This window comes from Oreochromis aureus, linkage group 7 (assembly GCF_013358895.1).
Source record: "Oreochromis aureus strain Israel breed Guangdong linkage group 7, ZZ_aureus, whole genome shotgun sequence".
Taxonomy (NCBI): Eukaryota; Metazoa; Chordata; class Actinopteri; order Cichliformes; family Cichlidae; genus Oreochromis; species Oreochromis aureus.
In genome coordinates, this window is record NC_052948.1 from 924437 (window position 1) to 934204 (window position 9768).

General features: G+C 38.7%; 1 long non-coding RNA gene across 1 annotated transcript; it reads right to left on the minus strand.

The window, feature by feature from the left end:
* Positions 1 to 7646: 7646 nt before the first annotated feature.
* Positions 7647 to 8705, minus strand: LOC120440995. Its single transcript, XR_005613700.1, has 3 exons — positions 8523 to 8705; positions 7769 to 7834; positions 7647 to 7674 (listed from the first exon to the last, which is right to left on the minus strand). It is a non-coding gene; the product is annotated as an uncharacterized LOC120440995 (long non-coding RNA).
* Between the last annotated feature and the right edge of the window lie 1063 nt (positions 8706 to 9768).

Sequence of the window (9768 nt, forward strand, 5' to 3'; positions counted from 1 at the left end):
CGGAACAGCAGAGAGGAACTGGCGTGACACTTTTTGACATGGCGAGATGCATGTTAGTTGAGAGCTTAATTGCCAAAGTCTTTATGGCCATATGCAGTACAAACCGCTGGAGTGATTAGGAACCGATGTTTTAACAAACGTACAGGTCAGACAGCGTATAAGATGTTAACTGGAAGAAGACCTGATCTTTCTAGAATGAAAAAATTTGGATCATTGTGCTATGCTTATAAACAAAATAGGGGAAAGCTGGATCCAAGATGCGACAAAGGTGTTTTCTTGGGATATGACAAAAATAGTCCAGCATATTTGATCTATTTCCCAAAAACCGGGAAGGTTGAAAAGCACAGATTGATAAAAATACTAAATCCCGCAACAATGGATCAACAAACACAGAGTGATCAGATGTATGAAGATGAGGTTTATGAATCCAGAAAAGATGGTGAACCCAAACAGACGAAGGATGAGGATATTCCAGATGGTAGTGAAAGCAGTCAAACTGAGTCCGAGGTTAAAACTGAGGATAAAGTAGATGCTGGAGCTACACGTTATCCATCCAGAATCAGAAAGAGACCTGATTATATCACAGATGTGAAAGAGTGTGAAAATGAACAGATGCAAACCAGTGTTGATTATTGCTACAGATTGTTGTGTGAAATACCCACATCATTTAGCGAAGCTATTGTGTCAAGTGAGTCAAAAGAATGGGAAAAAGCGATGAATGAAGAAATTCAATCCCTTAAGGAGAATGACACATTTACTTTAACCACTTTACCAGAGGGTAAGAAAGCAGTGGGGGGTAAATGGGTTTATGCTGTTAAAAAGAACTCAGACGGATCAGACAGATATAAAGCTCGATTTGTGGCTAAAGGTTTTAGTCAAACAAAAGGAGTTGATTATGAGGAGACTTTTTCACCGACTGCTAACTTATCGAGTGTGAGAGTTTTGATGCAGAAAGTGGTTCAGGATGATATGTTGGTTCACCAGATGGATGTAAAAACCGCCTATCTACACGCACCAATAAATGAAGAAATATATATACAACAACCAGAAGGTTTTGAGATAGAATCAAGTGAGACTAATAAACTGGTGTATAGACTAAAGAAATCACTTTATGGGCTGAAGCAATCGGGTCGTAACTGGAACCAAACCTTACATGACTATTTAAGCAGTTGTGGATTTAGACAAAATGTTGCTGATCATTGTGTGTATTCAAAAGAAACTGAAAGTGAAAAAGTAATCATCATAGTGTGGGTGGATGATTTACTCATTGCAGCTAACAATGAAAATGTGCTTTCAGGCGTGAAAGAAATGCTCTCTTCTAAATTCCAAATGAAAGATCTGGGGAAACTTAACCATTTTCTAGGAATAGATTTTCTTCAAGAAAAAGAATGTGTCAAAATGTCACAGAAAATATATATTGAGAACATTTTAAAAAGATTTAACATGCAAAACTGTAAGCCAAGGTTAACACCCTGTGAACAGAAATGGACTCATTCTGATAAAGTCGAGACATTACCAGATGTGAGGAGATATCGTGAAGCGGTAGGATGTCTTATTTATCTGAGCTATTGCACGCGACCTGATTTAAGCTATGTTGTCAGCAAACTGTCACAACACTTCAATGCGCCAACTGTTGATGATTGGACAGCAGTGAAACATGTTCTGAGGTATCTAAAAGGTAGTCGAGGAAAAGAACTGTGTTTTAGGAAATGTTCAAGTGGAAAACTAGGTCTACAAGCATACAGTGATGCAGATTGGGCATCCGATGTTTCTGATAGACGCAGTATGACAGGTTATTGTGTAAGCCTAAATGAAAATGGTCCTTTGATATCATGGAAAACCAAAAAGCAGACAACTACAGCACTATCAACTTGTGAAGCGAATACATGGCATTAGCAGCAACAATTCAGGAATGTATGTATTTGACTTATTTGATTCAAGATCTTGATGAGTTTGAGTATGAAATACCTATGATATTGGAGGACAATCAGGGAACAATTGCTTTGTCAAAAAATCCAGTGAACAGACAAAGATGTAAACACATTGATGTGAAATATCATTTTATAAGGTCAGCTGTACATGAAAGGAAAGTGCTCATTGATTACTGTCCAACTGAGTCAATGGTAGCAGATATGATGACGAAACCAGTTTCAAAGTCTAAGTTAGACAAATTTTCTGTATTTGTGTTTGGAATGTAAGCTGGAGGACTGTTTTTCCCTAACCTGTGTACAAGTGGGGGTGTTGGATTGTGTGTCCACAGGTGTTTGTACTTTGCGTCTCAATAAAATGACGGTAAAAGGCTCCGCCCACCACTTATCTAATGCCTCACTATGCAGTGACTTTGTGAATGGACTGGAGAGGTGTAGTGGACGAGTCCTCCGTCAGGAATAAGATATGTGTGTTGACTTTTTATTCTCCCTCAAAATTATTATGCCATAACGCTACACAGAGCAGCTCTGCTAACAGTCTATTTCCGAATGAAGGTCATAGTTATGAGTGTTTTTGTGCTGTTTTATCTATTGGATGTGATGGTTATCAAAACAAAACATGATAAATTTGACAAGCGCAGGAGACACGACACGGAGGAGATTTGTCAATCAGGCTGCAGAATGCAATGCTGTACTGTGCAAAAAATAAATAAATAAATCAGCGAAAAAGCGAGGCAGTGACGGATGAGCGGGACCACTGTGTGCTGTTTATTAATAAACAAAATATATTCCTATATGACAACATGCATAAAAGCAGAACGGTATTTGTACATCAGTGGGAAAATAGCGGTGTCTTGCTAGCTTTTGTGCGGCTTCCTCGGGTCAGTGAAAAATGTAAAAAGAGAAATGAATGAACTTACCAGGTTGCCCGATCTCTTCACATTTCTTCCTCCAAGCTCGGTCCTTTATATTCCTGTCTCGGTACAGAAAGCAGCTGGTGTCGTACAGCTCCGGGTTGTTTGCTACGGCGTTGATTAGCCTTCCCTCCATAGGGCTTTGGAGTTGACGTCACGCCGCGGAGCGCGGCGCCATTTTCGGGGTCTACGAATCAAAAGAGACACAGTGTTGGAACGACGACGACAAGAATCATGCTTAAAAGCAGCTCCAAAGAAAACGGACGGTATAGAGACCGATTGCGTCCAGAGGCGAAGCAGCGGTACTTGCAGAAAATTGCGTGCATTGGAAATGTGGACCCGTATGAAACACTGCCGTGGAGTAGAAACCCTGAAGAGCAACCGCTATAGCCTGACATATTTTTGTACCTTATCTGTGGAGTCAGCGCGTACAAGTTGTCATTCAAACAAAGGTAAGTCAGCTCGAGTACTGCGTGTGAAATGCGTTTGATTTCCCTGCAAACATTCAGATTAGTGCAGCATAAATTCATTCATGAGGGGAAATTACAGTGAGAACATGTGGAGGCTGTTAGAGGGATAACATAGTGAGTTCAGTGCATTGATGTGACATTGTCCTGAAGGACTTAGTTATTCTTTATGGTTAAAGAAATTGCACTGATTTATTCATATTTATTATAAATAATTCTAATTATAGATCTTGCTTCAATATTTGTATCGTGTCACTAAAAATACATTTTATTTTAATTTTATACATTGATTAATGACCTGCAGAATCTCCTTATCATATTAAGTGATTCATAATTGTCACTTTATGCTTTCTCCATCTCTAAAGTGATGACATCCTTGCATTACATACTTTAGGTTCATTTTCTGCAGGCAGGTTTCTGACAGAGAACAGGCAGATTTACCCTATAAAATGCAGCGTTCTATAGATGGACACATAAAGAAATGAAAAATTACATGTATGTGCTAACTTTCTAAACACTTTGTTACATTTATGATAAAGTAGATAAAACACATAGTTCTTGTCTTTAATTGAACTTTGTCTGTGTGTGTTTCAGGTGCTGCACTCTCAAAGACTGAATGAACAGCATTGCAGCCATGGGTCACTGTGAGCATCACAGGGAAGGTTGAAGCCGCCCACTGCACCTGTATGGCCGGAGTCACGGAGACCTGCACCCATGTCGCTGCTCTTCTGTTTAATCTAGAAGCAACAGTGTTGATCCGTGGCACAAGGACTGTTACAGATGAACCTGCATACTGGGTTTTGCTGGGTAATATGACCAAGATACAACCAGAGGTTGGCCATAAGATAGACTTCTCCTCTTCAGCTGCCCAAAAAAAGGCTCTTGATCAAAACATAAACAGACCATCCGTATTGAAAGGTAAAAGGAGCCGTCCTCAAAAAAGAAAAATCCCACCTGCTACTGTGGAGGAGTTGTCATCGCTATAGTGCCATAATGTTTTGTCTAGGGGTCTAGATTTATGCCTGAAGTGCACTGCCATGTAAATAATTTGCATTTACTGAATATGTACTGACTGAGTACCACTGTTCAAAAATTGAATAAAGAAACAAACAAATTTTTGCCTTTTTTTAATTATTAAAACCACTTTATAGAACATCACATCAGTTACAATGTAGAATCCATGTCATTTATAGTTTACAAAAGACAAAATGTTTACATAAAATCATGACAGTGTTTACATGATATCACCCACTACTAACATTATTTACTGTATCTTTTGAAAAAAAAACACCCCACTATTTATACAGCAAAAGACTTAAGAATATTTAACAGGAGCAAGTTTCATTTTCCCTGGTTTAACTACAACACTGTTCAACAAACGCAGCAAACCTTCACCATCTTATCCAGAAGGGTCACCTCTTCACCCTCACATGGAAGAAGTAACCTGATTGGCATGGTGGTAAGTTTGAAGCAGGTCCCTTGTGTAGCGCTGGAACCCAGTCACGATGTGTTTCATCCATTTCATAGGCTGGTTTTCTGCAATAATGCCAAATAATTAGCAACTCTATAAATAGAAGGTAGTTCTGCAAAATCACTCAGTAGGATGTTTGTTCTAATTTGCTATGACCTCAGAGCGCATCGAAAATAAAACTAATAGGCTATAAAGAGTGATATGAACAGATTTAGAACTTACCGGAATGAAAATGTCTGGAGCACCAACAGATATTTGGAGATGGAAGAGAGCTGGATATCAGCTCGTCTCACAGCTGCTATCCAGGCTAGACGCCTTCGTAACATCGATACACGAGCTGCCTCATGTTGCTTCCAGGTTGGGAAAGAATGAAAAGATAAACCCTTTTCAAGCTTATTCTCTTGCCGGTCGTGCGATCGAGCATTGCAGCCGCCCGCACAGCAAATACGAACCATGGCTGTTGTGTGTGCCTTTGCTCCCTTTTCACTTGCTAGACCCCGAAAATGGCGGATCGGGCCAAAATCCTTTCCACGCCCACCCCTGTGACATCACGCTCCAAAGCCCTATTGAAGAATGAAGGGCTTTGGCTGGATCTGCCCCTTTGACCTAGGTCACAGCCACGTCACCAGGCTCCTGATTGGTTGTCGCGGCGCGATTTGACGCTGGAGTTCAGATTTTCCAACTCGAGCGGTAGAGGCGAAACACATGTATGCACAAAATGCAACACAAAAATTCACGCGCTGTTTTTTTTCGCGAGTCAACGCGCTACCACGCGCCACACTGACGCCGCTTTCAGGCGTTTTGGCGTTTTGGCAAAGCAAATCTGCCTCCGAATTTTCGCTGGATCGCGACGCAATCGCGTGTCATCGCGCTCTTTCCATTGACTTTACATGTAAACCTGACGCTCTGGCCGCCTCTATCGCGTTCGGTGTGAACACACCGTTAGTATGTATTGCAATTACCTTTACAATGCACACAATGTAACACAAACAGAATATGAACATATTTCCACCTCATAACAATATACCTTGAACGCTAATATACACACCACCCTTCAACATTTCTGGTGCAGTATCATCTCTCAATTAAATCCTTTAAATCTCAATACTTTTGATTGTCTCTTACTAGCCCCCACCTCCACAAGAGTAAAATCTCTCAAATTGTAGTAGTTTACAAACTTTTCGAAATTTCTCTTAAATGTAATTTTCCCTATATCTGTCATTTTCAACAAATTACCGTTTTATTCCCATTCAGCCTCTGAAAAACTTCTGTCCATCTGACAGAACATTCATCATCCAAATTAAGGGTTGGCTTATTCATTCAGTTTATTCTTGAGTATCTGTACCTTGGTCAAGAGTCTGCTGACATACAGATGAAGGAAGAGCTTCTGAAGTACTTCAAAGAAAGCTTTCAGTCTCGAGGTTAACTGAGATTCAGTGCATATATCCCACCCATTAAGAGTGCACATGCAGAGGCCATGTCTTCCAGGTCATGCAGAACACCCTAGATGGTTATACCCACATCGGCTGGAGGAGTGCTGACATCAGCTTTTTCGATGGTGAAGATAGCAAGGGTAATTTGTTCCAGCTCCCTCTGAACAGCTGTAGCTGTAGCTTAGACACAAAAACAAAGAAAAATGGCGTCCAGTTAAATTAAAAAAAATAAAATAAAATAAAATAAAATAAAAGAGCCAAAGCTACCCTTTAATGAAGTAAACACAATATTAGGAACATGCAGCCCAGTGCGCCACTATTTTAGACTACAGATTCAACAATAAATATAAATAGTTTGGGTATACAAGAAGATTCCCCAAAACATTTAAACAGGTTCCATGCAAATTACAAAAACAACAATACTACAACACTATAACATAACATTAGTTATTCAAAATTTGGTTTAATACAGATAAAAAACTAAACTAAAATTACCAACCAGGTATTCTTTGAAGAGGATGCTTGGGTCTTCATTCAGGTAAAAAGGTAGTGCCCTGAGGACACACTCCCTCCCCTTTTCAATAGTTTGCTTCTGTAGAGAGTGGCAGAGATACAGGAAGAGAAAACAGAAATACTTTAGGATGACACAAACTCACATTATACGCAAAATGATGACATATCCACTGCACAGATAGACATGTACACAAGACCAACTAATCATCACATGGACATGAATAGTTAACTTGTTGGGTAGGGTTTCCACCACATTATATATGTCCATAATAGAGGTAAAGACAAACTAATACATCATCTTTTTTGCATTCAAAAACTGATCTTTAACATAAAAACATTCACTTATGGTTTAACCCGAAATTGAGGGATCAGATTTTACTTATGTTTAGGTAATTTTAATTTTCCAAAGTTTTGAGTACCAAACTTTGTCTTGCTTAATATAAATGTAAGTACACTGTGCAGCTACCATACACTAGCTGTTTAAATTTGAAAGTGATCTTATTAGCCATAATATTTTGCTACCAACAGAATAACGCACCTGTGTGGCTGGGGCCAAAGTTTGTCTAATTTTCTTCACTGCAGCGCCTCCTTTTTTCTTGAAGACTTTTATGAGCTGGTCAATGTATTGGTCAAGTTGTGCAAAAAGCCTTGGAACAAGTGGAGCAGTAGTAATCCTCACAAATTCTGCTTTCACCTGAACAAACACAACATACGTTACTGTAAATATACATACTATATGTACACATATACATACTTTATAACTGAAACTAATGTAGAAAGACCTCATTAAAGCTATAATTTTAACACAAACATTTACACAAAATGCTAATGGAGCCATTACAGCTTTTATTGTTATTTATCAAGTTCCAAAAAATATTGATCACAGCTGATCTGAAAAGAATTTCATACCTGAGGTCTTTGAACTGCAACCTTTACAATGGTTCAGATCTGGAGAAGAAATAACAGGTGCATGGGATGGGTCAGTAAAGAAAAATTAACTTATAAAACAGTTTTGTTTTTAAAAGTATAACAGTTCACATACCACATACAAGCTCAGCAGTACCACATACACCACATCAGTATAGGAGGGAGCAGGTAAAGGCAGGATCTGAAATTTATACAGTAAAACAAGAAATTCATTACTTAATTTCAAGAAGCAAATTATTGATTGTATTACAACTAAATAAAATACTACTCAGAAGAAAAGCAAGAGATTGTCACTGCCATGTGCTAACTTTCTATAGAAGCAATTATCACCAGGTCTGTCGGCCTCCATTGTCTGCCCACTCATATGTCGTGAATAATTTTATTTTAAAAAGTGTGTGATTTAACAAACTGTAATTTATAACTATGCTGATCTGTATAACTCCGCTAGGAAACATGCTGTATTTACAGACCATTTTTACATAATACAGATTACTGATAGAGCATAACAATGGTGTCACAGTGGCTTTCGCCCTCGACTTTTTGGATTTTAAATGTCACTTTATGCTATCCTTGCTATCCTATTCGATATTTATGACTCTCGGATTACAGTAAAGGAATCCTAAGAAAGCAAATGAAAAAATAACCCCATAAACCCCTGTAGCTAATCCCTTAATAAAACCAAAAACAATAAAAATGTTTCTTACACAGTCTACAAAATAAGCATGTTAAGCATGTCCAGGACCCAGTAAAACTAATGTAGAACAAGCGACGCATAAACGATATAACATGTCTTATAAGGCAAACACAAAATATAACCATGCTCGACATGTAGATACTACACAACATAGTCAAAGAAAAACTGGTCTTACCTCTCAAAGAAACAGCAGCTTGGCGCCAAAACAACGTTTTTAAGTTAAATTTGAAGTCTTGCGCATGAGCAGGCCCAAGCCGTGAAACCTTGTTGTTCTTCGCGGTTTCATTACAACTGTTTTTGCATTACTGCCACCTTGTGGATATACAAAGTATATCGATCCTAATTGACTTAAATGTTATGCCATCAAGTAATAATAGACACAATTACGTAGACTTGATTAGAAAAACGTATGTTAACTTAACAAAAACATATATTTTAAGTAAAATGAAAATAAATAATTAATATACACTGAACAATCCACCTCATTCATTTTTTTGAGTGAAGGAAGTAAAATTAATTACAAGACTGCCCACCTCTGTATCAGGCCTCTCTGCCGGCCTCTTTGCCTGCAAATCATACTGCAGTCAGAAACACATAGAAGTACACAAGTAGATACAAATTCAGGCCACATTATGCATGCACTTACAGGGACTTGCCACAGTCACATCTGACAGGGTTGCTTCACTGTCCTGTGCAATGGAAACAAAATGGTGTTACAAAGGGATGTGGTACAGCCTATTGGTCTAAATAATTAAAAAAGATATATATATATATATATATATATATATCTCCCAACTTACTGTGCATGCTTCACTCACCCCTTGCATGGGAACAGGTAAAAGTGATGGAGTGTTATGTGAAACTACACACAAAAACCCACAATGTCAATAAATGTCACAGTACAAAAAGCATTTTAATTAAGGCAACAACCAAATATTTTACATTGTACAAATAGAATTATGAGCTCATTTACCAGTTATGAAGGTGTTGCTGCTACTGCACCCCGGCTGCTGGTCTAAGGAAGAGCTGCCCCAGGGATGCCCTCAACAATGGGTCTGGTGGCATTCAACCCTAGGGCCAGCTCCTCTGCCGCTGTGTGACGAGGGGGTGCAGGACCACCACCTGTCTTTATTTGCTCTGCCCTTTTCTTGGTTGCTGTTATAAACAAACAAACAGATTATTTCAGGGTCTCTTTTCAAGAGACTAAAAGCAATATAAGTGATAAATATTACCATTCTGTAGAATATTCTTATATTTCACTTTTACTTGTTCCCATGTTCTAGTGGGTCCTGTTGTGGCTCTAATGTGAAAGAGGATATAATGTAATATAATATGATAAATTACTTACGAGTTTAATTTGTCAGCAACTTTCTGCCAGCCCTCTCCTTGCTTTTGCAGCCTTTGCAGTGTTCCCTTGCGCT